Source organism: Triticum dicoccoides, chromosome 4B, assembly GCF_002162155.2.
Source record: "Triticum dicoccoides isolate Atlit2015 ecotype Zavitan chromosome 4B, WEW_v2.0, whole genome shotgun sequence".
NCBI classification, from domain to species: Eukaryota; Viridiplantae; Streptophyta; class Magnoliopsida; order Poales; family Poaceae; genus Triticum; species Triticum dicoccoides.
In genome coordinates this window covers 609378782-609406009 of record NC_041387.1, presented here as the reverse complement: position 1 = coordinate 609406009, position 27228 = coordinate 609378782, and positions in this window count along the sequence as shown.

Here is a 27228-nt window from a genome sequence, read left to right as displayed (position 1 = left end):
TCGCGAGGTAAGGCAGCGGTCGTCCAAACCGGCCCGTGAATCATCATCAGGTGAACCTGCATGTTAGACGACAGGAGAGGTCGCGAACCCCCGCAGAGCGGACTGTCCGCCCTAGGGCCCCAAGCGAAAGATGAAGGCACCGAGGACCTAGTGTGGTGGCGTGTGCGATATGGGTCGCGAGCCAGTGCTCGGTCCTGGGGTTTGTTAGCGTTGAAGGGACAGACCCGAGCACAAGCGCCGTGCCGACGTGAGTAGCCATGCAACCGGGCGAGCGAGGGCGAGCGAACGAATGCTAGGAGACCGCGAGGCAGTTAAGTCTCAAGGCTGCAGAGTGACTATTATAAATAAACTCTTAGAAGATGGTTAGACAATCCTGGTAAATGCAAAATGATACATGCCGCAGGTACGGACCCACACGGCTTGGGGATTGTCGGGGGGATGAACCCCAGGCAGGCAACAGAACCCGGATCCTTTTCAAAAACAACGGGGCCGGCGTCGCCCCTCAAGCCAGCATGCGCTTGGCCTAGTCACACGACCCGGCCAAGTCCCACAACCTGGCCAAACTCTCCGACCCGGCCAGGCGCCTCGACTCGGCCTCAACGATCAGTATAAGGCAGCCGAACCCGGCACGACCAAGGCTTCCTCAACAAGCCAGCTCCGCCCATGGCATGTTCCGCAACACAGCCACGGGTCAGCTCCCGTCCCATCCAAGCCGAACGATGGGACGAGTCTTCAGCCACTGATGACCAAGGCAACAGTGCCCCGCCCATACCTCTGGTCAGCCGGAGAATGGCATAGTGCTCCTCACCTACCCGCTGACCAGGGCTGGCGTGGCTACAGTGCCCCCATTGTCACCGCTGACGACAACAAGCGGCGACTTGATGGAGCGCCACTGTACACGACTCGACTCGGCCACGCCCTGACGATCGATAAGACAGCGCACAGTCCCGCTAGGCACGTGGGTCCCGCACCTAGGGAACCCGGCGAACCACAGGCCCCCAGCGGGTCCTAGCCCGGGTCCCCAGACAACGATGACCCAGACCCACCAACTTGTAACATTACCATTGTATCCCTTAGGGGTTGGCCTATAAAACCCCCCCAGGAGCCCTCGCATACACGGGCAAGTAGAGAAGTAAGCAAGCAGGAAAGCATAGAGAAACTAGCCACCAGACAGTAGAATCCACCCGAGGAGAAGGAGCAGCCTAAGCCTTGGCCAGCCTTCCTTCCTCCTCCATACAACTCTAGGAGCAACCTTGTACTATTGCATATCAACCACACTCGGCAGGACTAGGGGTGTTATCTCTCCGGAGAGCCCCGAACCTGGGTATGTCTTGCGTCCCGCAGTCGCTCATGCCAACCCCGCCTCTGGAGCCCACCAGTGCCCTCAAGCCTCCTCCTCTCTTTAGCTATCCCATGGCATCTGCCGTGCACCCACCATGATAGTTGGCGCCCACCGTCGGGGTAGCTCGAGGAGCTGGCCGTGAACATGCTTCAGACTGGGCCCTTCTCCGACTCCGACGAGCCCGTCATGCTGGCGGACGATGTCGTCGACGCACTCGCCGCCTCCTTCGCTGCGTTGCGCATCTCCGATGTGCGCGCGGTCGACGAGTACCCTAGCGAGGTACTCAGGTACTCCAACTCCCCCCTCTCCCTCGGCGGTGGCATTTCCGCCGGGGCAATGGACGTCCATGTGGAGGTCTTCGTCACTGGCGACGATGCCTCCTCCTTGTTAAGCAAGACGAGGAAGGCTGCCGAAGCCAAGGCCGCAGCGGAACGGACCGAGCCGTCCAACCCATTGCACGCCGTGATGCAGTGCCTCCGCGTCCCCATCGGCACCAACATCGACGCCACCAACATCGCTAAGGCTCGAGCCTAGCTCGAGGAAAGGCGCCAACAGATGTTGGACCTGTCCGAGACGCTCGCCGCCACCCAGTGTCGCATGGATTCCGCTCAGCTGGAGCGCAACACCGCCTACGGATTCACGCCCGCCACGGTCGAGCCGAGCCGGGTCACCGATGTGCGTGCCTAGGGAGGAGCGATCGGCCGCGCCCTCGGTGCCGTCTCGACCGTCTACGAGACCCAAGCGAAGAACATGCGCGCTGCCCAGGCAGCCGCAGTCGACCTGGATCAGCTCAAGGGCGAAGAACTGAAGGAGCGCATCAGGCAGATGTGCGACCTCCTCAACGCGGTCAACGCCTAGCATGACCGCCTCAACCAGCTCGCCAAGCCGGTAGGATCCGGCTCCGCCTGCATCGGTGGACCCGGCAAACTTCAGCACACCACGTCCTCGCCACCCAGCGAGGCGCACTCTGGCCATGCCTGGACTCGGCGCGACCCGGCCGCTACGGCTGCTGGCGGGTTGGGCGGCGAGCCCATCCCGGAGAACCAGAGCGGACCCGGCGAGCCTGGCCGGCGTCCAGCTCTGACTAACCCAGGCACCCATGGCCCGGTCGCCAGTCGACTCGGCGCACGCGCCATTGACGATGCCGACGCTCACCACCGCCTCGACCAGCTCGCTCACTCCCTGGAGGTGGAGGAAAGCGGTGCCATCAGGCCGGCGTGCTTCGGCCCACGCATCCGGGAAGAGCCCTTCCGCAAAGGGTTCATGCTTCCCCGCGACACCCCCATGTACAATTGGACCGTGAAGCCAGAAGACTGGTTCACCGACTACACCACCGCCAATGGTATCACTGGTGCCAATTGCCGTCTCGCCGTGCGCTATGCACCGCTCATGCTCCAAGGGTCGGCCCGCACCTGGTTGAACAGTCTGCCGATGGGCAGCGTCAACACATGGGTCAATTTCGAGCAGGCCTTCATCCGCAACTTCACATGGACCTACAAGCGACCTGGCCGCCCCAGCCAGCTCGCCATGTGCGTGTAGGGGCTGAAGAAGACCGGCCGTGAGTACCTCGCATGCTAGACCGAGCTCCGGAACAGCTACGAGGGCGTCCATGAAGTCCAAGCAATCTAGTACTTCGTCAACGGGTGCCGAGACGGCACCCTCCTCAAGCACAAGCTCTTGCGCTCTGAGCCGGCCAGCATGGCCACGCTCATGGTGACGGCGGACAAGTACGCCAACGCCGACGCCGCCATGAAGATCTAGGTGGCGCTGGATGAAGCCGGCAAGGCAAAGCCGATTCCCCCTGGAGCCGGCTGCCGAAAGCAGCCGGCAGCAGCACCAGCAGAACAACAAGCGCAAGGCCGACCAGCCAGCGCAGCGCTATGACAACTGGCTCATCGTGGCCACCGAGCCCATGGCGGACCCGGCCGCCAAGCGCCGGTAGACCAGCAAGACGGTGTGGCAACCCGCCATGAGCTTCGAAGAGATGCTCGACGCCCCTGCGAGCACCACAACGGTGCGAGGCTGTCCACGCACACACTTTGGCAGTGCGGCATCACCAAGCGCATCATGAGGGGCGACGTCCCGCCTCCTCCGACTCAGGCTCTAAGCGCACGACAGCCGCCTCCGCCTCCACCGCCGCCTCCAGCCGGTAGCGCAATGCGCGATGACGCCTACCCAGACCAGAATGCGGCCTACATCGTCTTTACCAGCCTCGGCGATGACAAGCGAAGCGAGCGCCTCCTTCCGCAGGAGGTGAACACCGTCGTCCCAACCAAACCAGAGTCCATGCACTGGTTGGACCGCCCGGTCACCTGGACCCGAGAAGACCACCCGACCGTCATGCCGAATCTGGGTGGCTACGCCCTCGTCCTCAACCCCACCATGGTCTCACGACGCAGCAAGTTTTCCCGAGTCCTCATCGACAGTGGCAGCAGCATCAACATCCTCTACCGCACCACGATGACCAAACTCGGCCTCGAGGTCAAGGACCTGGAGCCGACCCAGACGATCTTCCACGGCATCGTTCCCGGCCTCACCTGCTCTCCCATTAGGCGGGACCGGCTCGACTTCCTGCTGGGCCGACCCACGCTCGCCAAATTGAAAGTGCAACTATCCCTGGGTAGTTTTGGTAATTCCTAAGAACATATAGCTCATTGAGCTAATGCTATTTCAAGATAAATATTTCAGGAAAGCTCAATGATTGGCATGGCATGGATGAGAAAAGTGGATCCCTCAAAATGCTAAGGACACAAGGATTGGCTCAAGCTCAAAGCACAAGACTCTACATTTTCTATTTTAGTGATCCAAGATCACATTGAGTCTATAGGAAAAGCCAATACTATCAAGGAGGGATGATGTGTTGCTTAATGAGGTCCTTGCTCAAAATGCTTAGTGATATGCTCCAAAGCCCTCAACTACTTTCTCACATCCACATATGACCCAAACCAAATGTCCAACTCGGCCCCACCGATTCTTTCTATCCGGCGCCACCGAGTTTAGATGTCATAGCCACTGCCACAAACCCTAATCGAATCGGTCTCACCGATAGGGATCTCGGTCTCACCGAGATGGGATTGCAATCTCTCTATTTCCCTTCGTAACGTTCCAACCGAGATGAGCGAATCGTTCCCACCGAGTTTGCCTGACCAACTCTCTGGTTAGCTTATTACCAAAATCGGTCCCACCGAGTTTGTGCAATCGGTCTCATCGAGATTACGTTATTCCCTAAACCTAACCATATCGGTCCCACCGAAAATCCTAACGGTCACATTATTTGCTAAATCGGTCCAACCGAGTTTCACGATTCGGTCCCACCGAGATTGGTAAGTTGTGTGTAACGGTTAGATTTTGTGTGGAGGCTATATATACCCCTCCACCCACTCTTCATTCTAGGAGAGAGCCATCATAACATGCCTACACTTCCAACATACATTTTCTGAGAGAGAACTACCTACACTTGTGTTGAGGTCAAGATATTCCATTCCTACCATATGAATCTTGATCTCTAGCCCCATGTTGCTTTCCACTCAAATCTTCTTTCCACCAAACGCAAATCTTATGAGAGAGAGTTGAGTGTTGGGGAGACTATCATTTGAAGCACAAGAGCAAGGAGTTCATCATCAACACACCATTTGTTACTTCTTGGAGAGTGGTGTCTCCTAGAATGGCTAGGTGTCACTTGGGAGCCTCCGACAAGATTGTGGAGTTGAACCAAGGAGTTTGTAAGGGCAAGGAGATCGCCTACTTCGTGAAGATCTACCCTAGTGAGGCAAGTCCTTCATGGGCGATGTCCATGGTGGGATAGACAAGGTTGCTTCTTCGTGGACCCTTCGTGGGTGGAGCCCTCCGTGGACTCGCGCAGCCGTTACCCTTCGTGGGTTGAAGTCTCCATCAACGTGGATGTACAATAGCACCACCTATCGGAACCACGACAAAAACATCCGTGTCTCCAATTGTGTTTGCCTTCTCAAACTCCTTCCCTTTACCTTCATATGCAATTGCTTTACATTCTGCTGCTATACTCTTACAATTGCATGTATAGGTTGATTGCTTGACTTGTGCTAAGTTGATAAAATATGCCAAGAACTAAAATTGGGAAAAGGCAAGTTTTTTATTTGGTCAAGTAGTCTAATCACCCCCCCTTTAGACATACTTTCGACCTACAAGTGGTATCAGAGCTTTGGTCTCCATTTGCTTTGATTTCCATAGCTTTTGGTAGTCATAGCCTTGGTTTCACAACCTAGGAGAGTATGGCGTCTAGCGAGGGAAATTACCACCGTAGAGGTCCTTACTTTGATGGTACTAATTTTGCTAGTTGGAAGCATAAGATGAAAATGCATATTCTTGGACATAACCCCACCGTTTGGGCTATTGTGTGTATTGGCTTGCAAGGTGAATTCTTTGATGTGAGAGAACCAAACCGTGAAGCTACCACGGAAGAGTTGAAGATGTTGCAATACAATGCTCAAGCTTGTGATATCCTCTTCAACGGATTGTGCCCCGAAGAATTCAACAAAATCAGCCGTCTTGAGAATGCAAAGGAAATTTGGGATACTTTGATTGACATGCACGAAGGTACCGACTCCGTCAAGGAATCCAAATTGGATGTTCTTTAAAGTCAACTTGACAAGTTCAAAATGAAGGATGGTGAAGGTGTCTCTAAAATGTACACTAGGCTTGCTCTCATCACAAATGAGAATGCCGGCTTAGGAAGTGAAGAGATGACCGAAAAATTCATCATCAAGAAGATCCTAAGAGCCTTGGATGGAAAATATGATATCGTGTGCACATTGATTCAAATGATGCCCAATTACAAAGATCTCAAGCCAACGAAAGTCATTGGAAGAATTGTTGTTCATGAGATATCACTCAAGGATAAGGAGGAGCTCCACAACAAGTAAAGTGGAGCTTACAAAGCCTCATGTGAAGCTCCCACATCATCAAGTGAAAAACAAACCTTCAATGAAGAATTGAGCCTAATCGTTTAAAACTTCAACAAGTTCTACAAGAGTAGAAGCAAGGAAAGAAGTTCCAAGTCAAGGTCCTACAATGACAAAGATCTTCTAGTCGTGAGCGTAATTGCTACAATTGTGGAAGACTCGGACACTATTCCAATGAGTGTACGGCTCCCTACAAAAGAAGTGAAGATTCTCCAAAAAGAAGGAGTAGAAGAGAAGAATCACCATCTAGAGAAAGAAGGAATAGAGATGATTTCTATGAACGAAGAACATCCCGGAGAAGCAAGGATTCAGAAAGGAAGGACAAGTCATTAAGGAGCTACACAAAACGAAGACATCAAGATCATGTTGGAGAATGGGTATCCGGCTCCGACTCCGACAATCACTCCGAGAGAAGCTATCACTCCGACTCCGAATATACTCAAGATGAAGGTCTTGCCGGTCTAGCACTTGTGCCAACCAACTCCTACGACATATTTGACTCACCAAATGAAGGATTTGGAAGATGCTTCATGGCCCAAAGGTATCACACCCCGAGTATGTTGATTTCAATAGTGATGAAGATGACTTGTTAGGTGATGACGATTTACTTGTTGACAACTCTAGTGATGAATACTATGATGAAACGTCAAATAATCATGCTAATAAAGATAAAATGAATGACAATGATAAGAGAAGATTGAGATCCTTACTAAAGAAGTAGACACTCTTAAGTTACCTCATGAAACTATCTTAGGAGATCATCGAGAACTTTTAAGGACTCATGAGAAGTTACGCTTTGAAAAGCTCAACCTTGAGCAAGAACATGAGTTTTTAAAGGCAATCAATGATGATCTTCGCAAGAAATGTTCTTCTTACATTGCCAAGCGTTTACTCTTATCTACTTACATGCCTCAAGTCAAGTCTAGTAACAAGAACAAGAAAGATTCTTCTTCTAGTAGTAACAATAATCATGCTAAATCCAATGTTGTTGCTTCTAGTATTTCTCTTGATTCCACTAATGATTCTCTTAGCCAAGTTACACTTGAGCAAGAAAATAGCCTTTTCAAGGGAATTATAGAGAAATGTGTTTACAAAGAGCCTTGCCGGGAGTAAGCAATTCGAGTAAATTGTACGCAAGCAAGGAAGGTATCGGAAGAACCAAGGTGTTGGTTTTGAACGAAAGTTCAATGCCAATGGAGTTGAGTGGGAAGAAGATCAATACCCCAAGACGAAGTTTGTTCCTCAATAAGAAGTATGATCCTACTTCTTTCAAAGGGACACAAGCTCAAGATGATTTTCCACCACAAGACCACAAGCAAAAAGGCAAGGACAAGCTTCAAGAGGAGATAGATGCATTTGAAGAAGCTCCTAAGGCCTTGGTCAAGTGGGTTCCCAAGACTACATCAAGTTCTACTTCATCAAGTAGGACTACAACTCCAAGGATTCCCATCAAGATGATGTGGATCCCGAAGAAGAAGAACTAGAGAGTTCCTGAGGGTGACTCCGCCAACATACTTCACTCCTATCATTTTGGCGAGGACAAGTGCAATTAACTTCCACATCTTGCACTAGTTCAAGGAGTCACAAACCCTCTTGTTGGTAAGACAAGGGACAAGGTAACCTAATGCTTTCATAGACATAATCTTGTGTGTGTGCATCACTCTATGTCTATGGATATCCTTGTGGGACTAACCCGTATAGGTATTGAAAGTGCAACTCACTCCAATGGATTGCTCCAAAATATCTACATCAACATTGAGCACCCACATCTTCAACACCTACATGAAGTCATCATCGACAAATCCCAAGGTTAGTTCATCCCTCTTAGGGGGGATCTCACATCTAGGGGGAGCTTTACTCTAAGTATTCAGTTAAAGCAACTCTAATGGTGTGAACACAACAATGCTTTATGTAAAAGTGGTAACCCCACTTGTGCTTAAATGATGAGTATGACCTATGATCAAATGTTCTCATTTGACTCTTAAGTCAATATACTCATGTATAGATGACCTAGTCATCGCCAATTGCTTGATAGATGCTAGAATTTTGTGTGCATGCTTTGTCACATATTTCATTTGCCATTTTATTGTGTGAGCATGTTGGTTGCATATTTTACTCATTCGAGGACATCCACTTGTAGTTTTGATTGTTTGGTTTCTTTTCTTTTTCCAAGTGGATGGACAAGAATGCCTAAGAACCTTCTCTAGCTATTATACTTTTCTTGTCTCAAACTCTATTCATGCTATATTACAAAGCTTGATCAAGTTGGATTCGAACCACTCTTTGTGAGGAGCACTCGGAGTCCCCGATTCGTCATAGACTTAAACTTCCAAAACCTCTTTGTGCGTTTAGGTCTGACCGATTCATCCTTTTCGGTCATACCGAGATCACTAAGTTGATCTAGGTTTTCAATCTCGGTGCAACCGATTAGAACTTTTTGGTCACACCGAGTTGCAGTAACTGCTTGTAGTAATGCATCTCGGTGCCACCGGGTTGTTCCACTCGGTCACACCGACAGGGTCAGGCTATATATACTCACGGGTCAAATTTTGGAAAATCTTCCGAAACCCTTCGCCCGCGCACAACCTCCTCTGCCTCTTCGGGTCTCCGGATCGTCCTCCTCGTCGCCAGTGACCTCCCGCCAATGGTCTCCGCCGCCGTCAACGGCATTCTGCCCCGCCGTTGCCACCATAGCAAGTCCACCGCCGCATTAGGGTATGGACTTGAACTTTGTGCTATTCTTAACTCTGATTCCTAGCACATTGCATTGCCATGAATCTTGCCACGTTTGAAATGTTTCTATCCAGCAAAAACACTCTGTAGATTAGATTTTATCTAAAAATTTAGGGTTAGGTTTCCGCCAAATTCATCTCGGACCGACCGAGTTGTAGAAATCGGCCTCACCGATTTGGCTCAGGCCATTGCACATGTGATTTTCGGTCTGACCGAGAATTGCAAATCGATGTGACTGAGATCAATTCTTTGTGAAACCCTAGCAGTCTTGGTGCCACCGAACTATGACTCGGTCTGACCGAGTTCACTAGTTTAGGTTCCAAAAGCTGCTTCGGTATCACCGAGTTTACAAATTGGTAGCTCCGAAATGCTTTCTGTGTAAAACTAAAACTAAGTTTTTGACTCAATTATTTTGCAAAAACCTTTGTGATTTGTGATGCTCATCTACTCTACCTCATCTACATCTATTCAGGGTCTGCTGTCAGTGAGTTTGCAGAATGTCTGATCAAAGTGATAGCCAGAACAAGTCAGAGGAACAAGCTCATATGAGTGAGGGCACTAGTCCCTCCGGTACCTCAGATGAGTGTAGCATGAGCACACCCTGCAATTTGCCAAAAGCAGCCACCAGAATAAGGAAGAAGAAAACCTAAGAATCTGAAGATGACTTGGATGTGTATGTAGAGAAGAAGAAAGACCACAACACTATGGCACACATGTACAGAGAGATCCCAGATAAAGCTTTGGAAACTCACAAGCTTGGATCTGTACACTACTTGTTGTCCGGTCTGCCTACAATCAATTGGATCCTTAGGCACACATGGCTGCCAAAATCAGGTGATCACAAGATGATCAGAGGTCATGCTATTAACTTGCTGCACTTATTCGATATACCTCAAAAAATTCAAAGTCATAAGTCTTATTATGGAAACAATCAAAAGGACTGCTGCTGATCAGAAGAGGAGTTGTGGGTATGCTCCACACATTCAGGAGCTCATCAACTCAAAGATGGGCACATGCACATATCTTTTGGATAAGTAGCATCTACCCCTATACCCTGAATTTGAAGATAACACTGTTGAGATGAATGAGGAGGAACCATCATCTGTGCAAGCTCATGAAAAGAGGGAGAAAGAAAGGGCTGAGAAAGCTGCTAAGATGTCAACTCTTGAAGAGGCATCTCAAGTGTTCCTGAAGAGCAAGCAAGATCAGCTTGGCTACTTGATTGCCTCCACCTTGAGGATTGAGAAGGGCTTGGCCACCCTGACTCAAAACTAGGAAAGCATGGAGAGAATCATAGAGCAGAAATTTTATGCACTTGATGTGAAGGTCACAGAAATCCAAACTGCAGTTGAGCAACTTCAGGAGGATGTGGAGGAGAAGAAGGGCGAGTCTACTACAGATGCATTTGCTAGAGTGCCCAGAGGACAGAGATCTACTGCAGTGTCTGTTCCAGACACCAGAGCTACATGTTCTGCACCAGTTGCCACAGCCTCAGTGCCTCCAGCTCCAGCACCCACTCCACCAGCTCCAGCTACATCGACTGATGCTTTCGTCCTTGGAGTCATCCCTACACCACCTCGTGAAGACCAAGCCTGGGAGTCATTTAGCACTATGCATTTTTTTGTGACTTGTTGCCAAAGGGGGAGAAAAATGTATAGATCATATGCTTTGAGAGAGAGTGTTGCTTTTGATCTCTCTTGTTTTTTTGGTGGTTGAACTTCGTTATTTGTGTGTCTGCTTGATACTTTATGTCTTTTGTGAGATACTTGGATGATCATGTGTTTGATCATATGCTATGCTACTTTATGCTAGTTGGATGATATTATCTCTTATATCCTCATATGATCTTTCACTTTGCTTGGTGATGAGTGCATGTGTTTAATTATTATCATTTTGAGTGCTCGACCAAGATGTATGTGACATGGAAGAGTGACCCATGATCCTAACTCATTGTGCATTTGCAGTCCAAAGCAAATTTTAATAGTGCACAAATTTAGGGAGAGCTCTATATGTTGTCATCAATTACCAAAGAGGGGAGATTGAAAGTGCAACTATCCGTGGGTGGTTTTCGTAATTCCTAACAACATATAGCTCATTGAGCTAATGCTATTTCAAGATAAATATTTTAGGAAAGCTCAATGATTGGCATGGAATGGATGAGAAAAGTGGATCCCTCAAAATGCTAAGGACAGAAGGATTGGATTAAGATCAAAGCACAAGACTCTACATTTTCTATTTTAGTGATCCAAGATCACATGGAGTCTATAGGAAAAAACAATACTATCAAGGAGGGATGAGGTGTTGCTTAATGAGGTTCTTGCTCAAAATGCTTAGTGATATGCTCCAAAGCCCCCAACTACTTTCTCACATCCACACATGACCCAAACCAGAAGTCCAACTCGGCCCCACCGAATCTTCCTATCCGGCGCCACCGAGTTCAGATGTCATATCCACTGCCACAAACCCTAATCAAATCGGTCTCACTGATAGGGATCTCGGTCTCACTAAGATGGGATTGTAATCTCTCTGTTTCCCTTCGTAACGTTTGGTCCAACCAAGATGAGCGATTGGTCCCACTGAGATTGCAATGCAAACTCTCTGTTTCCCTTTTGTAATGTTTCGGTCCAACCGAGATGAGCGAATCGGTCCCACCGAGTTTGCCTGACCAACTCTCTAGTTAGCTTATTACCAAAATCGGTCCCACCGAGTTTGTGCAATCGGTATCACCGAGATTACGTTATGCCCTAACCCTAACCATATCGGTCCCACCGAGTTGACATGTCGGTCCCACCGAAAATCTTAACGGTCACATTATTTGCTAAATCGGTCCGATCGAGTTTCACGATTCGGTCCCACCGAGATTGGTAAGTTGTGTGTAATGGTTAGATTTTGTGTGGAGGCTATATATACCCCTCCACCCACTCTTCATTCATGGAGAGAGCCATCAGAACATGCCTACACTTCCAACATACATTTTCTGAGATAGAACTACCTACACTTGTGTTGAGGTCAAGATATTCCATTCCTACCATATGAATCTTGATCTCTAGCCTTCCCCAAGTTGCTTTCCACTCAAATCTTCTTTCCACCAAATCCAAATCCTCTGAGAGAGAGTTGAGTGTTGGGGAGACTATCATTTGAAGCACAAGAGCAAGGAGTTCATCATCAACATACCATTTGTTACTTCTTGGAGAGTGGTGTCTCCTAGATTGGCTAGGTGTCACTTGGGAGCCTCCGACAAGATTGTGAAGTTGAACCAAGGAGTTTGTAAGGGCAAGGAGATCACCTACTTCGTGAAGATCTACCCTACTGAGGCAAGTCCTTCATGGGCGACGGCCATGGTGGGATAGACAAGGTTGCTTCTTCGTGGACCCTTCGTGGGTGGAGCCCTCCGTGGACTCGCGCAGCCGTTACCCTTCGTGGGTTGAAGTCTCCATCAACGTGGATGTACAATAGCACCACCTATCGGAACCACGACAAAAACATCCGTGTCTCCAATTGCGTTTGCCTTCTCAAACTCCTCCCCTTTACCTTCATATGCAATTGCTTTACATTCCGCTGCTATACTCTTAGAATTGCATGTGTAGGTTGATTGCTTGACTTGTGCTAAGTTGATAAAATCTGCCAAGAACTAAAATTGGGAAAAGGCAAGTTTTTTATTTGGTCAACTAGTCTAATCACCCCCCCTCTAGACATACTTTCAATCCTACACAAATTCGTGGAGGTCCCCCACTACGCATATCTGAAGATGAAGATGTCGGGTCCGAAGGGCCTCATCACCATCACCGGCGACTATCGCAAGTCCCTGGAGTGCGCCCGAGATGGAGCCAAGCTGGTCGAGTCGCTAGTCATTGCCGAGGAGCGGCACCAGCTTGACCGGATCGTCGCCATGGCGGGTGAGGCCTCGCCCGTGTCGATCCCGACCAAGGAGCCGGCCGACGAAGCCGCCTTCAAGCCCTCTAAGGAGACCAAGAAAGTGAAGCTGAACCCGGAAGATCCCAGCAGCAGCAAGTACGTTGTTGTAGGCGCCCGCCTCGATAGAAAATAGGAAGGCGAGCTTGTCGACTTCATCCATGAGAATCGGGATATCTTCGCATGGACCCCCAAGGACATGCCGGGTATCTCGAGGAAGTACGCCAAGCACGAACTCCACGTCCGCAAGGACGCAAAGCCTGTCCATCAACCCCCGCGACGTTTTTCCGAAGAGAAGAGAAGAAGCATCGGTGAAGAGGTCGCCAAGCTTTTGGCAGCCGGCTTCGTCATGGAAGTGTTTCATCCCGAGTGGCTCGCCAACCCAGTCCTCGTCCTGAAGAAGAACAAGACCTGGCGCATGTGTATCGACTACACCATCCTCAATATGGCATGTCCCAAGGATCCGTTCGCCCTCCCGCGGATCGACCAAGTCATCGACTCGACCGCCGGGTGCGAGATCCTGTCCTTCCTGGACGCTTACTCCGGCTACCACCAGATCAAGATGGACCCAGCCGACGCCCGGAAGACATCCTTCATCACGCCATTTGGGGCGTATTGCTACATCACCATGTCATTCCGCTTGAAGAACATCGGCGCCACCTTCCAGCGCTGCATGCAGAAATGCTTGTTGCCGCAACTCGGCAATATCCACGTTTACGTGGACGACATCATGGTGAAGACCAAGCAACACCTCACGCTCCTCGACGACTTGAAGGAAACATTCGCCAACCTCCGTGAATACAAGATCAAGCTTAACCCGGAGAAATGCATTTTCAGCATCCCGACCGGAAAGCTACTCGACTTCCTCGTCTCGGAACGCGGCATTGAGGCAAACCAGGAGAAGATCAAGGCCATCGAGCACATGCGCAAGCCGGCTAGGATGCGCGATGTCAAGAAATTCACCGGCTGCTTGGCCTTGGTCAGTCGGTTTCTCAGCCGGCTGGGCGAGAGGGTGCTACCCCTGTACCAGCTGATGAAGAAGACGAAGTTGTTCGAATGGAACGACCAGGCGGACGAGGCCTTCTAGGACCTCAAGCGCATGCTCTCCACCGCACCAGTCCTGGCCGCGCCGGCCGACAAGGAGCCGTTGTTGCTCTACATAGCCGCGACCTCATGAGCGGTCAGCACGGTGCTGGTGGTCGAGCGACCAGAGAAGGGCAAGATCCAAGCCGTCTAGCGCCCGGTCTACTATTTGAGCGAGGTGCTCTCCAACTCCAAGCAGGACTACCTGCGCTACCAGAAGATGTGTTACAGCGTGTACTTTACCGCCAAGAAGCTGAAGCAGTACTTCCAAGAGCATGTCATCACCGTGGTCACCATGGCTCCTATCGGAGAAATCATTGGGTGCCGGGATGCCTCTGGCCGGGTCACCAAGTGGGTGCTCCAGCTGGCCGGCCACACCATCCTCTACGAGCCCCGCACCACGATCAAGTCTCAGGCCCTGACCGACTTCCTCATCGACTGGACCGAGACTCGGTACCTGCCGCCGCCTCTCGACTCGACACACTGGCGCATACATTTTCAACGGGTCCAAGACGCGACTCGGCCTAGAGGCCGGAATCATGTTGTCATCCCCAAAGGGCGACCGACTCCACTATGCACTCCAGATCCACTTCGCCACCTCCAACAACGTCGCCGAGTATGAAGCCCTTGTGCATGGCATCCGGCTTGCCAAGGAAATCGGCATCCGGCGCATCCGGTGCTATGGAGACTCGGACCTGGTGGTGCAGCAGTGCTCCGGCGAGTGGGACGCCCGCGACTCCAACATGGGAAGCTACCGCTTCCTCGTATAGAAGCTGTCCGGGTCCTTCGAGGGCTGCGAGTTCCTCCACGTCCCGTGCACGGAGAATGAGGCGGCCCACACGCTCGCCATGATCGCCTCGTCCCGACATTCCATCCCGCCCGGAGTCTCCCTCGAGCACCTACACAAGCCGTCCGTCAAGCCGTCGCCGGACTCCGAGTCCATCCACGTTCCATACGACCCGACCGCATCTCAACCCGGCCCGGGGACTGCCGAACCCGGCCCGGGGGCTGCTCAGCTCAACCCGTCCACCGTCGCCCCAGACCCGGCCATCGCCATCCCCGACGCAGGGGCTGCTCAACCCGGCTCGGGGGCTACTGACTCGGAACCTGCCCTGGTGGCCTTCTTCGCCGTGCTAAAAGCTCCGTCTTGGGCCCTGCTAATCTCAGAGTTCCTAGAGAACGGGGTTCTCCCAATGGATGAGACTGAAGCCCAGCAAGTGCAACGTCGGGCGTCCACCTATAACATCATCAACAACGAGCTCGTCAAGCGCAGCTCCACCGGCGTGTTCTAGCACTGCGTCGAGTAGGAGTCGGGCATCGACATCCTCCTCGACATACACCAGGGCGAATGCGGGCACCACGCCGCATCGCGATCCCTGGTGGCCAAGGCGTTCCGCCACGGTTTCTACTGGCCCACGGCCCTCCAAGATGCCGAGTCGCTCGTTCTCAAGTGTGAGGGATGCCAGCGCTTCAGCAAGCACAACCACCAGCCGGCGTCAGCACTCCGCACCATTCCTATCGACTGGCCTTTCGCGATCTGGGGACTTGACATGGTGGGACCCCTCAAAACTGCTCAAGGCGGCATGACGCACCTGCTGGTGGCAGTGGACAAGTTCACCAAGTGGATCGAAGCACGACCAATCAGGAAAATGGAGGGGCCAACAACCGTCTGGTTCATCAAAGACATAGCAGTTCGCTACGGCATGCTGAACAACATCATCACGAACAACGGCACCAACTTTGCCAAGGGCGCGCTCGAGCAATACTGTTCCGTCTCCGGCATCCGCCTCGACCTGGCCTCCATTGCACACCCGCAGGTCAACAGGCAGGTCGAGCGGGCCAATGGCCTCATCCTATCTGGCATCAAGCCATGGCTCATCGAGCCACTCATCCGCTCACCCGGCAGCTCGCTGGACGAGTTATCGGCCGTTCTCTGGAGTCTCCGAACCACGCCAAACCGGTCGACCAGGTTCACCCCGTTCTTCCTCGTCTATGGAGCCGAAGCCATCATCCCGACCGACGTCGAGTTCGACTCGCCGCGTGTCGCCATGTACACCGAAGTCGAAGCCAAAGAAGCCCGCGAAGACGGCATCGACCTACTCGAAGAAGCCCGCCTCCTGGCGCTCAGCCGTTCGGCCATCTACCAACAAGGCCTGAGGCACTACCACAGCAAGAAGATCAAGCCCCTCATGTTCTACGAGGGCGACCTCGTCCTCCGACTCGTCCAAGAGCAAGCTGGCTAGCACAAGCTGTCCCCTCCATGGGAGGGCCCATTCATTTTGAGCCGGGCCTTGCGTGACCGCAACGCCTACTACCTCATCGACGCACGAAAGTCAAACAAGCGCAAGAGAGATGCCGCTGGTGAAGAAATGACCCGACCGTGGAACGCGGAACTCCTCCGCCTGTTTTACAGTTAGCCGCACGAGTGTATGTATCGTCGCCTTTTGTAAATGCATGAAACTATGGGGTCCCCGAATGAGACTCGGGGGCTGCCTTATGTCGACCAAATTATTGTGTCCCTACTTTTTTGCACCACTATGCTCCTGAACCCAGCCACCGGTCCGACTCGCTCAACCCGGGGGCTCGGGGCCTAGCCGGCTTGATCGCCACCCCGCCGCCTTACTTGGTGATTCCTGGTGCACCAAGGATGCCACGGCCCTTGACTTTGCCCTAAGCCATAGACCCGGCTTCGATTGTCGGCTGGCAAGCACAACGGGCTAGAACTCCAGCGCGCTCCAAATGCCAAGTCAAAGGCAGCCGGGTCGACCAACACGGCCCGTCACTCAAAAAATAAAAATAAACAGCCGCACGACCGGCTGCTCGCCAACCGGCTCCGCCGAGTTGCCGCCAGCCGGCCCAGTGGGTGTTTCGCTCGCGCTCAACGTTTGGAAAACCTAAGTACTATGCGCTCCTCTCGAAGAACTGAACTCCTTGTCACGGACCGGAGCCTTGGCCATCTGACTCGCGGGGGGGGGGAGGTTTGAGAAAGGAAAAAGCGCTAGAAAATCGGTTCAAAAAATGAAAAGCAAGGGTAAAAACATTCACGACATACACACATAAATATTTAAAGGCCCATGGACCGAGTTCATTACACCCAGAACCCCCCAGTGAGTGGGTGGACCTGCTACCTAACAAATTCTACCAAGGCATGTCAGGCATCTCCAGCGCCGGGTTGCAACGTCGATGGTCCTCCCCTGGCGGCCTTCGGGTCCAGAGAGGTGCCAGTGTCCTCCTCGGCGCCCCCATCGAGGTAGATGCCCGTCTTCTTGGAGCTACCCTCCGGGTCATGAAGAAGCAGGCTGTAGTCGTCGCCGGCCACGACCCGCCACCTTCGAGTGGAACTCGTTGTGGAAGGCGAACTCGGAGATGTAGCTAGCCCAGGAGGCAATCCGGCCAGCTTGCTCCTGCAACAGCTGCTCTCGAGCCAGCCCTCTGGCCCATCAGCGCGTCCTGCTGCAGGTCCGGATGCGAAGACAGCGTGAACCGGAGCGCCATCTCGGCGCCGACATGAGTGGCGGAGATGTGCCACTCATGAAGCCGGTCCGGCCCCATCTCCAGCCAATGCTCCAGCTGCGTGAAGCAGTTCGGCTCAACAGAGCCCGGCCAAAGGGCCGTCGTCATCGCTGTGCCGGCCTGGGACAGCTGCCCCATCTGCTCCCCCAGGACCCGCGGGTGGGCCTTGGCGGCAATCATGATTTCCGGGAAGGTCCACGCGACCTACAGGTCCATCCCGGATCCGACGACTCCCGACGGGTCGCGCTGGAAGCGAATGGCTTCCTCCACTAGCCGATGTGTCTCTGGGAAGGCCCTTGCCAGAAAACCAAGCAAGTTAGGAAAAAGGACAACAAAGACAAAAATCCGGATCCCAGCCCGGCAAAACCCAAGAAAAACACTTACTAGAGAAGGATTCTTCCAGGTGCTGCGCTTCAAGCAACATACCGTGCCGCTCCCGATCAATGGTGCGGTCGCGCTCCTGGAGCGCCTTCTCTAAGTCGGTCGCCTTGGCAAGGGCCGCCTTCAACTCAACGTCCTTGTCATTGGTCGCCTTCTCGGTTGCCTCATGACGATGGGCCTCATCCTGACGGCCCCCCTCCGCCGTGGCAGCCTGCTCCCTCAGGCGCTCCACCTCGGCCTGGAGCCGGCCCTTGTCGTCGGCCAGCCTGCCATGTTGCTGGTTCGCCTCGACCAGGGTCTGCTGCGCCTCCACCACCTTGGCGGCCTCCGGCTAATCCAGCGAACAGCCGGCCAACACAAGCTGTCGGCGCCTTGGGAAGGCCCCTTCATCATCAGCAAGGTGCTACGAAACGACGCCTACTATCTGATCGATGCTCAGAAGCCCCGAGCGCGCAAGAGGGACGACTCCGGCAAAGAGACAGAGCGCCCGTGGAATGCAAATCTTCTTCGAAGATTTTACAGTTGATGCAGTATGTATCGCACTACCCCTTTGTATTAAAGTACTAAGACTTTGGGCCCCCCGAGACGAGCTCGGGGACTGCCCTTTTGTGTTATCTATATGATAAGAATCATGCCTTCAAGAAAATTACTTTCATTACAAGCCGCTTGGCACCGGGCCAGACTAGTCGGCCCGGGGACTCGCCGCCTTGCGCTATGAGGAGCTTCCCGCAGTCAGACAAGTACTGCGCGGTGCCCAATCCGCCTCCTGGAAAAGTCGCAGCTCGTAGAGCGACTGTGAGGCAAACAGGAGGGGGGAAGAACGGGTGCCCACACGAAAAATGGCTAAGGACCTAAAGCATGAACATAGCGTAAGATGGCCTCCAGCATTTCTAAAGCGGAAGCCGACTCATGAGTAGCCGGCTCCCCGTCTTTACTAGCTTCTATCAAGGACGACCGACTCTTGGGTAGTCGGCCTGTCGCCTTCTATCCGACTTACTAAAGAAACTCTAAACGGCCAAGTACTTGCTTTCTGGAAGTAGCCGAGCACTTGACCCAGCGACAGTCCGCAGAGCGGCTGCCCGACTGGCAAGGCAGCGACTAAGGGAAGGCGGCAAAAGGAAAAGCCTAAAGAGAAGTAAGCAAGGAAAGACGAAAATCGAATAAATATTTTGCATAGGCCCTTGGCTGAATCTTCGAATAGAAGTTCAAGATACACCCCGTGGGTGGAACTGTTCGGAACTAACAAAGTTTTCAAAAGATTACTAAGACAGATAAGCGGAGGCAGCCTAGGAGGCGGCATCGGGGATCGGAGGATCGGAGGAGACGGCGGTGTCAAGCGCCGGGGCAATCGGCTGGGCGGTCTCGGCTTGATCACCTCCGGCGGCAGCCGCCTTCTCTTGGCGCGGCTCGTTGCTTGAGGCGCGGTTGAGATGAGGCTGGCCGCCTGCTCCGTCTTCTGGCGCCTCCGTCTCGCCTTCATCCTCCTCCTCGTCCTCCTCCTTAGTGCTGGAGTCGATCACCTCTGCCGAATCTTCGCCATACTCCGGGTTCATTCCGAACCACTCCGGCGGCACCTCCTCGCCGCCTTCAGCCCGCTCAGGGACGAAGACACTGGTGTCCGTGTACTCGGCGATGGCCGCTGCATGCTCGATAAGGGCGCCCTCCACGGCCTCCAGCTCGGCCTAGGCTTCTGACCGGAACGCGGCCAGACGGTCCAGGTCCAGCCCTGGATACCACGCCTTGACAAACTCCAAGGCCCGGCGCGCTCCGGCCCGGGCCGAGGAGCCCTTCCAAGCCTCAAGATGGCCGGCAGCGACCTCCAGCCAGTCGGCAGTTCAGCTGGCGGTGCGCAGAGCCGGCGTGCCAGGCCACAGGGCGGCAACCGCCTGGGCGCCGGCACGCTGAAGCCGGCGATCAGCCACTAAGCCGGACGAAGACGGTCTTCAATGCTCAGAAGCTGCTCTTCGACGGTTCGGGGGGCATTAGCAGCGATCTCCTCACCGTTTGCCCTTCGTGCCTCACTAGAAGCCTCGATGGCCAGAGGAACTGCCTGCGAGTGACCAGGGAAGAAGTCTACCAAGACAAAGAAGAAGCAAGACGAAAAAATCAGAAGTCGGCCTGACACATAGTCGGAAGCCCGAAGAAGCGAAAGAAACTCACCATCAATGATATCCTCGATCTCGTGGAAGCCGGAGGTCAGCATTGCCTCCCCGTCAGTCCAGGAGGAACGCTCGCTCTCGAACTTGGCCAGGAGTGCGGTCTCCCTCTTCTCGGCCTCGTCCTTCGCCTTCTTGAGCAACTCCTTCTGCTCGTCCAGCTGCGCCGCCGGCAGGTCGTGTTCCGTGGTGAGCTTGCCACACTCCTCCTCTTTGGCACGACGGGCGGTATTGGCCTCACCCAGCTGCTCCTGAAGAACGGCATTGGCTTCTGAGGAACAAAGAAGAGACAAAATAAGTCATTAGCAAAAAAGATCGCCGGGAAGATCCGGCCCGACTGCTCAGCAGTCGGCCCGAATCTCGGGGACTACAGCTCGCGGGTGCGCCAGCGCGCCCCGCGAAGAAGAAGAACTTACTCCGGCTTTCCGACAAGTCGGCAGCCCGCTTGTTCAGCGCCTCGACATTGCGGTTGAAGGCGGTGGCGCGGAGGTTGTGATACTCCTGCAATGAATCATCGAAGACAAAGTTAGTGTTTGGAACTCGCTAGAGGGAGTTCCGAACCGCCTGCTCAGCAGCCGGCCCGGAACCCGGGGACTACACCCAGTGGGTGCGCTGGCGCGCCCCCACAGAGAAGCAAACAAGAATCCAAAGGGAAAGAAACTTACTCGGACGACCGTTCGTGCGGCCAGATGCGCCCTGGTGCAGGCTTGAAGGGCGTCGCCCTCGGCCTGCAGCTTCGCCTGGACCTCCAGGAGCAGTTGATTCAACGGCCCGGTGCCGCCTCCGCGCACCCACCCGGTGGGCGCGGCGCTTGTGGCCTCGGCGTCTAGGGATGCCGAGCCGGCCACGCCGGTCTCTCAAGGACGCGGCGCCGAGGCGCCCTCTCAAGATGGCGACGCACCGGCGAGGCGACTTGGAGAAGCAGCCGCGCTTCAGCCTCGTCCATGGCCGGCGGCTCCGACTGATCCACCGGCTGTTTGTCGTGCGGCCTCCCAGACGGCGGTGGAGGCGGTGGTGGCGGCACGAGGGTGTCCGACATAGAAACATCGCTGCCCTCCTTCTCCACGATGGGGTCCTCGGTGCCGGCCCCTCCGGTTTGCCCTGTGAACTCCAGAGGCGGCGACGCAAACGATAATGGGGGGACGAGCATCGCTGATCGGCGACGCGCGGCTTCCTCCGCACGCCGTCTCGCTGCGAGGGTAGCCTCGGCATCCTCTAGCTCCTTCTGGACGGAGGCGGCCGCCTTGTCGGCCTCCGCCTTCTCCAGACGTTCGGCTTCCTCCTCCTCGCGCTTCTCCCACGCGTTTCGCTCCGTTGCCTCCCGGAGGGCGGTGGCGGGGTCGGCCCGCCGGGTATTGGCGGACGTCTCCGCCGACCCCATGACAGAGGGGACGGCGACTCTCTCAAGGGAAAGAGGGGCCCTGGAGAAAATCGGAGGGAGTACATAAACGAACACTCGGACGAGATTCAACAAAGAAAATAAAAGAGCATGAAGACTTACGCCGATACCAGCGGCGGCCTTCTCACTTCCCTTCGGAAGCGGTTGGCCTTCGCGGCCGCCCCCTCCCGTCTGGTCGCGGCGGCCGCCCCCTTAAGCTTCTTCAATTTGCCGCCGGGCACACTCGGCCCGGCGTGACGCCTCTTCGCGCCGCCCTGGCCGGCGGAGGAGCCGACCTTCGGCTGGTGGCGCGGGGTGACTTCCCCTTCGGCGTCGTCGCCGGGCCAGTCGTCGAAAGTGGCCGAAGGCCTGAAGTCGCCTTCCGCTACTCCTCCCCCACCTTCGGCGTCGGCTTCCATTTCCGCCGCCCCCAAGTCGGGGTCATCGACGTCACTCTCCGCGCGGTCGGGGACATACTCGCGGGGTTGTCTTGTGGCGCCGGCGGCAGGCTGCATAAGAGGATTCTTGTTCTGAAGAAGCCGACAAGAGTCAGAAGCCGGAGTCGGCTGAGGAAAAAAGACAAAACAATAGGAAGACGCGACTTACCACTGGTGGAGGGTTGTCGCGCGAGTATGGCTCCTTGCCGACCTGCCAGTCCTCCTCGTACTCGCAGTGCGCGATGTAGTTCACCATATTCGCCACCTCCTTGCGGGGCATCTCCTTGGTGCTCATCCGATTTGGGTCTCGGAGGCCGCTCATCTGACGGATCAGGTGTGGCCGGCCTTGGAGTGGGAGAACTCGGCGCGCTACAAAGGCGACCAGCAAGTCGGCCCCGACGAGTCCCTCCGACTGTATCAAGACTCGGAGTCGCGCTACGGCGGCGGCTCCGGCGAGAGACAGCGACTTGACCCTGTGGGACCAGCTGGGGAGCCTCCCGGTCAGGGGAGTGGCGTTGTAGGGCGGCAGGTTGACCCAGTCGCCGTCGGAGGCGAGGTTCTTCACGTAGAAGTATGAGCGCTGCCACATCTTCACCGAATTGATCAGCGCGATGGGAGGAAAGGGATTATCGGCCGTCGAACGCCGCATCGCGATGAAGGCGCCGCACTGAGCCGGCACACCGGCGATGTGCGTGCCGAGCTTAGAAGAGAAGTATTCCCCCCACAGCTCGATGGTGGGGAGAAGGCCGAGGAAACCTTCGCACAGAGTGGCGAAGGCGGAGAGCAGCACCACCGTGTTCGGTGTGAGGTGGTGCGGCTGAAGACTGTGGAACTCCAGGAACGAGCGGAAGAAGCCGCTCGCCGGCAGCCCCAGGCCGCGCATAAGGTGCGAGCGGAAGACGACCCGCTCGCCCTCTTCCGGCACCGGCCGGATTTCCCCCTCCGGCGTGGCGCGGGCGCGCACAAGGTCCGCGCTGGGAAGACGACGTGTTCGTCGGAGGAACTCGATGTGTTCTTCCTCTACTTCCGAGCCGTCCCACACGCCGGAGCGCACGGCAGGGGCCGCGGTGGAGGAAGAGCTCATCGCCGCGGTATGATGTGCTCTGGCTCAACGACGGAGGAAGGAAGGAGAGAAAGCAAGATGGGGCGGGGGAGCGGGGAAGAAGGGCGCGCGAGCTGTGACGCTCCGCTTCCCCCTGCCTACTTATAGCCCAGCGGGCTGAGAAGCCGAGGGGGCGGGCATGGGATTAACTACGCACGATGTCCCACACCGCCCCATGATTTACCCCACGAAGTTACTGCGCGCAGTAACGACGTGGGGAAACCAACCGTCCACGGCCGCAACGGATCCGTTCGTATGCCGAGGCACGGTAGTGGCGGGCCCCGCCTGACGGCCCGTCCCATCGTGCGCGTGGGCAGGCAGACTGTTCTCCCCACATGGCGCCACGCGATAGGACCGCCTTGATGGCAGCAGGAAGGCGTATCAGGCACGCCGCCTGGTTTCCCGCCGCGACTTTCGAACTGAGGCTCTTCGCCGAAAACTCCGGCTTTCAATAGTCGGCCCAAGGGAAGAGGGCAGCCAAGTCTCAGAGTCTGGACTTATAAAGATTGAAGCTGTTGGAGCCCCACAATGCAGCGACCGCCGGGCTTCACCAGCTTCGGGGACTACTGTCGGAGTAATGGGCCACGGGTAGGCTAACCCGAGCCCCAAGACCTTTCAAGACATCGGGGCAGGCCGCGCCCCTCAAGCCGAGTCCCAGACGGCGACTCCGAGATAAGCCGACTCCAAGCTAGCGACCTCCAGAGAGGGCGACTCCAAGCTGGCGACCTCCAAGGAGGCCGACTATGGAGAGTCGGCCCAAGACTCCTCCCTCATCCCGAAGTACGATACGGGGTACGGTCATGGCGTGGCCGTTCCCCCCTGCCCACGAGGGGCCGGCATGGCTACAGTGAGCCGTATCGCTGGAAGATCTCCGGCGAGGAGCGGCACTGTTGCCATGCCTGCCCTGACCTCAGCCACAGTGCGCAGTACACTGTGCCCATGACGCCGGCCTGTACGACCCGAAGGCGGCGGGGCCGCCTGTCAGTGGGAGGGCCGAAGGCGGCCTGGGTGCCCGAAGACGGACCTGTGGGAGTCGGCCTCCCTGGAGTCGGCCGATTCCTCCCCAAGGCCCCACGTGCCATTAACCAGATAAGATGGGGAATGGTGATGGTGATCACCCGATAGACGGCAGCACTGTTGCCACGACCCGATGACCAAGCCTGCATCACCAGGAGTGTCGCTACAGTATCAAGCCTGTCGGCGGGCCCCAGAAGCCGACGGGAAGGACGGAGGCCAGAGAGACAGACGGCTGGGACCAGCGCCCAGCCATATTACTATTGTACCCCGGGGGGTAGGCCTATATAAACCCCCCGGGGCACCCATGCAAAGGGTTCAGACCTGAGTAGAGATAGACCAGATAGCACGGGAGGAGAGAACTAGCCTTGCTCTCTCCTGCCTCCCAAAAACAGCTCTAGGAGCACCATTGTAGTCACCTTGCTTGAGTGATCATGCGGAGACCCCGCAGAGCAGCAGTAGGGGTGTTATCTCCTAGGAGAGCCCTGAAGCTGGGTAAGCGTGCATGTCTTCGCCTCATCCCGCTTCCAGGCACCGGCGACGTTTTACTCGCTCCCACCATGATAAGCCATCCTTTGGCATATGTCGTATCCAACCCCCGACATCAAGGCTAGGAAGTGAGCTGCCCGAGGTCCAATGAGAGCTCATGAGACGTGATGCTCATGAGGTCCCCCTTGGCATGCAAGCAGCCGCCCAAGGAACAGGAAAGGGGAGCGAAGTTGCCAGAGTGGGACTGCTAGGTTTGGGCGAGCGGGGTATGACACCGGTATCATAGTGCATGCGACTTATCTTTCCGTAGTCCTGTTGCGATCCGTTGGGGGGGGGATTGCCCGCTCTGTGTCGGTGGTGGTGTCACCAGGCGTGGCCCGCAATGATCTCCCTCTCTCCTCGCTCGCCCAGGTGCTCTATGTCCTCGCGTCCCGGCCCTCGAGCGAGTTCAACCGCCGCTGGTATGCCAGGTCGCAATGTCGTGGTCAAGGCCAGGGGGTGAGAGCTCGAGAGCCTGTAGAAGCTCCCGAGGCGTGATGCTCGGGACCCCCCCCCCCCTTAATGTGCAAGCGACTCGCGAGGTAAGGCAGCGGTCGTCCAAACCGGCCCGTGAATCATCATCAGGTGAACCTGCATGTTAGACGACAGGAGAGGTCGCGAACCCCCGCAGAGCGGACTGTCCGCCCTAGGGCCCCAAGCGAAAGATGAAGGCACCGAGGACCTAGTGTGGTGGCGTGTGTGAGATGGGTCGCGAGCCAGTGCTTGGTCCTGGGGTTTGTTAGCGTTGAAGGGACAGACGCGAGCACAAGCGCCGTGCCAACGTGAGTAGCCATGCAACCGGGCGAGCGAGGGCGAGCGAACGAATGCTAGGAGACCGCGAGGCAGTTAAGTCTCAAGGCTGCAGAGTGACTATTATAAATAAACTCTTAGAAGATGGTTAGACAATCCTGGTAAATGCAAAATGATACATGCCGCAGGTACGGACCCACACGGCTTGGGGATTGTCGGGGGGATGAACCCCAGGCAGGCAACAGAACCCGGATCCTTTTCAAAAACAACGGGGCCGGCGTCGCCCCTCAAGCCAGCATGCGCTTGGCCTAGTCACACGACCCGGCCAAGTCCCGCAACCCGGCCAAACTCTCCGACCCGGCCAGGCACCTCGACTCGGCCTCAACGATCAGTATAAGGCAGCCGAACCCGGGACGACCAAGGCTTCCTCAACAAGCCAGCTCCACCCATGGCATGTTCCGCAACACAGCCACGGGTAAGCTCCTGTCCCATCCAAGCCGAACGATGGGACGAGTCTTCAGCCACTGATGACCAAGGCAACAGTGCCCCGCCCATACCTCTGGTCAGCCGGAGCATGGCATAGTGCTCCTCACCTACCCGCTGACCAGGGCTGGCGTGGCTACAGTGCCCCCATTGTCACCGCTGACGACAACAAGCGGCGACTTGACGGAGCGCCACTGTACACGACTCGACTCGGCCACGCCCTGACGATCGATAAGACAGTGCACAGTCCCCCTAGGCACGCGGGTCCCGCACCTAGGGAACCCGGCGAACCACAGGCCCCCAGCGGGTCCTAGCCCGGGTCCCCAGACAACGATGACCCAGACCCACCAACTTGTAACATTACCATTGTATCCCTTAGGGGTTGGCCTATAAAACCCCCCCAGGAGCCCTCGCATACACGGGCAAGTAGAGAAGTAAGCAAGCAGGAAAGCATAGAGAAACTAGCCACCAGACAGTAGAATCCACCCGAGGAGAAGGAGCAGCCTAAGCCTTGGCCAGCCTTCCTTCCTCCTCCATACAACTCTAGGAGCAACCTTGTACTATTGCATATCAACCACACTCGGCAGGACTAGGGGTGTTATCTCTCCGGAGAGCCCCGAACCTGGGTATGTCTTGTGTCCCGCAGTCGCTCAAGCCAACCCCGCCTCTGGAGCCCACCAGTGCCCTCGAGCCTCCTCCTCTCTTTAGCTATCCCATGGCATCTGCCGTGCGCCCACCATGATAGTTGGCGCCCACTGTCGGGGTAGCTCGAGGAGCTGGCCGTGAGCATGCTTCAGACTGGGCCCTTCTCCGACTCCGACGAGCCCGTCATGCTGGCGGACGATGTCGTCGACGCACTTGCCGCCTCCTTCGCCGCGCTGCGCATCTCCGATGTGCGCGCGGGCGACGAGTACCCTAGCGAGGTACTCAGGTACTCCAACTCCCCCTCTCCCTCGGCGGTGGCATTTCCGCCGGGGCAATGGACGTCCACGTGGAGGTCTTCGTCACTGGCGACGACGCCTCCTCCTTGTTAAGCAAGATGAGGAAGGCTGCCGAAGCCAAGGCCGCAGCGGAACGGACCGAGCCGTCCAACCCGTTGCACGCCGTGATGCAGAGCCTCCGCGTCCCCATCGGCACCAACATCGACGCCACCAACATCGCTAAGGCTCGAGCCTAGCTCGAGGAAAGGCGCCAACAGATGTTGGACCTGTCCGAGACGCTCGCGGCCACCCAGTGTCGCATGGATTCCGCTCAGCTGGAGCGCAACGCCGCCTACGGATTCACGCCCGCCACGGTCGAGCCGAGCCGGGTCACCGATGTGCGTGCCTAGGGAGGAGCGATCGGCCGCGCCCTCGGTGCCGTCTTGACCGTCTACGAGACCCAAGCGAAGAACATGCGCGCTGCCCAGGCAGCCGCAGTTGACCTGGATCAGCTCAAGGGCGAAGAACTGAAGGAGCGCATCGGGCAGATGCGCGA